The sequence below is a fragment of the Coffea eugenioides genome, chromosome 9 (assembly GCF_003713205.1).
Source record: "Coffea eugenioides isolate CCC68of chromosome 9, Ceug_1.0, whole genome shotgun sequence".
Taxonomy (NCBI): Eukaryota; Viridiplantae; Streptophyta; class Magnoliopsida; order Gentianales; family Rubiaceae; genus Coffea; species Coffea eugenioides.
Window position 1 is genome coordinate 14,081,629 of NC_040043.1, and position 4,983 is coordinate 14,086,611.

The 4,983-nt window shown below is 35.6% G+C and overlaps 1 long non-coding RNA gene across 1 annotated transcript; it reads right to left on the bottom strand.

Moving 5' to 3' along the window:
- Positions 1-1,991, bottom strand: LOC113783870. The gene is made up of 3 exons (XR_003469998.1): positions 1,834-1,991; positions 542-633; positions 1-430 (listed from the first exon to the last, which is right to left on the bottom strand). It is a non-coding gene; the product is annotated as an uncharacterized LOC113783870 (long non-coding RNA).
- Between the last annotated feature and the right edge of the window lie 2,992 nt (positions 1,992-4,983).

The following is a 4,983-nucleotide window of genomic DNA, read 5'->3' on the forward strand; positions in this document are numbered from 1 at the left end:
AACAACTTTAGTAAAAGCAATTGAGTAGGTATTTCACGTTGAGCAAGTATGATACACAAATGGAGGGTGAGCATGGAGAAAGGAATGCAAATATATGCTCGCATACTGCTTCCATTTGGGGCCAGTGCTTGTCGCTGGCCATGAAGCAGTTACTTTCTTCGTCCCAACCAATCCCAGTCTCAGGTTTAGAAGACAAACCACGAAAATTGGAAAACACATTCCACTTTTTCTTGAGCCTATACAATCTTGACTGGCACTGGCCCCCGGTGACTTGCATCTCAAAATGTTCCCTCAAATATGCAGCAAGCATATCGTAATTCTAGTCATTTGCCTTACGATTGTTGCATTTTTTCGTTTGCTTCCAATCAACATATGCGGTGATGAAGTTGAAGTCCATGGTATAAGTCCACTGCAATTTCTTGTTTATTTGCTGCATATAAGAGCAGAAATTTTGCCATTGTTATGCACATCGGCATGTAAATGTCACTAGTTTGGACCAAAAAAAAAAAAAAGAACAGAATAAAGGTTCTCGATGCTTTACATGCTGATTGTAGTTGTCCATACACAGTTGAAAGTTATTTGAACCGCTGGATGAGTTGGAAGAGCAATAGGATGTGCAGCTAGTAGGAGAAGCTTCAAATTGCGAAATTTGTTTAGTAATAGACCATGAATGAATATATGACACTAATAAAGGTTAGAGGGACTTACAGAGGAAGTCAATTTTGCACTTAGCTGCATTCATGGGCTGAATGACTAATGCATTGCAGGCTAAACAAGTGTTGGTTTAACAAATACAATGGAGTTTGCAATACCTATAAGGAAAATAGGTGCAACAATGCTACCACAAATAACTTAAGGAGTACGAATTACCGGACTCTAGAACCAATTAAGATGACAATTTTTGTAATATCAACATTGCATATCCGTCTTTTGAACAAAGTCACACACCAACATCCATTCAAGCTTAAAAATGTATAGGACAAAAGAAGATTATTTTCAAATCCATGGACAAGTTTTTTGTTATGAGTGTAAGCACAAATGGATGAATAAAGTGTTACAGATATTGGAACAGTCATATAATTAAGCAAACAAACGTGTCACTTAGTGCTTTTTCAATTTCAGTTAAGTTAGGAATTTTAACTTAAATGTACGGGGACAAATATCTACATCTAAAATAATTTTAAAAAAAATTGTAAGATAGTAACAGCAGTTCACAAGCTGCTATTACCAGACCAATAGATAATTGCCGCATCTATATTTTCAGCCCTATAGATGTAACATATGAGTTTGTCATCTCTTAATTTGTGCTTAAAATTGTAGCATGCTAAGCATAAATAAGGGTGAAATTACAGATAGTCATGGCCATCCCAATCACATCCATTTATAGTTTAAATGATTACCACCACAGAGTAGCCTTCAATTTATAAAAAAATTAAACAAGCAAACAAACCCTAGTTCTGGAGATAAAATACAGAACAGTAGTATACAACTTATAATCATGTCTTAATAACCGTGCAAAAATGGACTATAGTGTGCAATTCGTACAATTGACCAACTCAATACAACCATACTGTAACAAAAGATAGAAGTATTAGTGGATTGCTGTAGGTTTGCCTGGAATACATCATCAGAACAGCAACACATAACAACTCTTTCATGGACCGTTAGGTTGGTATTAGTTCGATAGAAAATTAAATTCCCGTGAAGCTAAAAAAATTCCCCTTGGTAGGTGTAGAAGGGGAAGACATGTTGATAGCAGAAAAATTAAAATTGAAAGAACAAGGAAATACATTGGATGTCACTGGAGTGTGTCGCTGATAAACTCTTATTTACCTCTATAGATTAGCCTGGAGTCGCGGATAAAGGCAGCATGATTTCTAACTCATCAGTGGTTTGCCGTGAATCCCACAAATAAGTTTTTCGTCCAACACCATGCGCTTGCCCAGGCCCCTATGGGATAAGATGCAGATCTGGTAAATGGTTGTGATTATTTGGTGGAGAGAGATGAGGAAATTTGAAGAGTAAAGGAGAAGGTCGGGTGGTTGGCTAACATGAGTAAAGCCTTGTGCAGCTTTGTCAACTTACACAAAGGGCAGACAGAAAAGGACAAAATTAACGGCCAGTAATTTTGGGCTGTTTATCTAATATATACGTGGAACGAAACTACACCATGCTACTTACGTGGAAAGAGTAGAGATAAAATCAATCCAAAATATATTTGCTGTTCTATTTAACATGTCCAAATAGGTATAGGTGCATTATCACTAATAAATTCAAATTTTAGCAGGCCAAACGCACTCATTGTTATTTTTTTAATTAGTTGTGGTAGGATTTTTATTGTGGTTGTTGGCGTCAAAGGAGCATGCAAAAAAAAAAAAAAATAAGAGAAAGAAGTTCGAACAATTCCAAGTCAGATCATAACGAGTCCAAAAACAGGCGCTGTGTCGGGCACCCGCATAGTCGACACAGCAGTATATTTTTTAGTTATTTCCTTATTTCACTGTATTTTCTTAAGATTTTAGTATTAGTTTGTTTTCTAGTTTAATTAAGTGTTTTAGGAGATTTCTTAGTTAAGAAGTTACCTTATCTTATAGGTTTTTTTCCTATTATGTCTTTACTAGAAGTAGCTTTATGAATAGGGTTATTAGGACTATTGTAATGGAGACTTTTGATAACATTATTGATTTTTTTAACACTTGTTGTGTTGGTTCGCTTTGCCACATATTCCTTTGGGTGCGCCCTAAGATCAAGATTTTGGTTTGAATCTCGTTTATTTCGGGTTAGACCGTGATTTTTTTCTTTATTCTTTTCATAAATTTCGTTCATGAAACAAGTCCTATTTACACGCTTCTGCCACCGTGGTATCAGATCAAACTTCTCCTTGACGAACCCTGATGTATTCCATTCTACCTAGAGGGCTTTGACTCTACCCTAGATCATTTGGAATGTCGCCTCCAAAATTTGGACCATAGGCTTGTAGCATAAGGCTATTTCAAGAGATCTACACACCATTGTTGTGCAGTTAGGAGAGTCACTCTTGACAAGCTTGGTGTTCGTGAAGTCTCGTCGAATTCTCATAGTTATCAGATCTATAACGATTGTCGATACGGGATCACTGATCATCAACATCTAATTCGTAAAACTAAAGCCCTATGGTTGTAGGAAAGTCTAAACCAGTAATCTAGCAACCCGTGTATAAGGTTCGCAATCTTTCACTAGAGGAAGATGAGTCTTAGAGAAATCAACTATTTCGAACCAAGTGTAGGATTTCTAATCATGTCTTTAATTTGGTAATTGATGGTGGTAGCCATTCAAATATGGTCTCTAAGAAATTGGTTGATGAATTAAAATTGTTAGTTGAAGAGCATCCGAAGCCTTATAGGGTCGGTTGGATAAAAGGGGCTGAACCTGTTGAGATAAATTCAAGATGTCATGTTTCATTTTCAATTGATAAATATGTTGATGTTGTGGATATGGACGCTTGTCATATATTGCTTGGTAGACCATAGCTGTATGATGTAGATGCAATGCATAATGGATATGACAATATTTATTGTTTTGTCAAAGATGGCAAAAATATTATCTTCGTGCCATTGAAGCGAGGTTCAAAATCCAAATCTAGTCAGTTGATTACGACTAACTTGTTACTTGTTGCACATAGGGATTGCAATTTTAATGCAGGTATAAAGGAAGTTGAAGGTGCCAATGTGGCAAAGGAGGTTCCTATTTCAATTATTAAACCCCAAGCAAATTTGATGTCTAGCGGCTATGGCGCAGTTGTAATTCCAGATGACGAAAATAAAAGTCCTCTCAGGGAGATTCAAATCAATCAAATTCTCACTTATAAATCCACTACCACCATATGAGTTGCCATCTAAATCTATTGAGCCAATTGTTGTCCTCGATTATGAGAATTTTGTTTTTGGTAAGGAAATGATTTTTGACAAATTTTCTCCAATGGAAGAATGTTTTCCTGTAAAGACCAAGAAAGTTGAGCTCCTTATCAACCTAGGAAAAATTTTCAAATTTGTTTGGACAATGAAAGCTAGTAAAGTTGTAACGTTTGAGCTTTCCATATGGATCCTAAGATCGCAAATGGGCACTTAGAATCCATCGTAAGCATTATTCTTACAAGATTCGTGGAAGAGTTATGGCTGCATTTTCTCATGGATCGTGTGCCAATCTCAAACTTGAAGGCGAGTTCTTTTCAAGTAGGGGAGTCTGATGTGGAATGAGTTACCCTTGAGTTCAGGAATGCATGTCCCAATCGAAATAAATTATTTAGATTCGAATTTAGGATTCTTTTCATGATTTTATCACTATTTTTTAATTAGCTTTGGTAGGATTATAATAGTGATTGTTGGCGTCAAAGAAGCATGCAAAGAAAAATAAGAGAAAGCAGTTTGCACAATTCCAAATCATGACCGGTCCAAAGATGGGTGCTATGTTTAGCATCCGACTTATTCGACACATTAATATATTTTTAATTATTTTCTTATTTCATTATATTTTCTTAGGATTTTAGTATTAGTTCTTTTTCTTGTTTAATTAGGTGTTTAGGAACTTTTTAGTTAAGAAATTACCTTATCTTATAGGTTTCCTTTTCCTATTATGTCTTTACTAAAAGTAACCCTATAAATAGGGTTATTAGAACTATTGTAATAGAGGCTTTTGATAATATTATTGATTTTATTAACACTTGTTGCGTTTGTTGGCTTTGCCATGTTCCTTCGAGTGCACCCTAGGATTAAGATTCTGGCTTGAATTTTGTTTATTTTGGAATTAGAACAAGATCCTTTTTCTTTTATTCTTTTATGGATTTCTTTCGTGAAACAAATTCTAAATCTACGCTTCTGTTACCACATCACAAACTGTCCATAATTCGCGTCAAGTAGATGGACATTTCCTGTGCTAGTTAGAAGTATAAAGCATCTGGTTCGAACTAGGCAATCCATTAGCATAAATTGGATTAGTACATTGCAC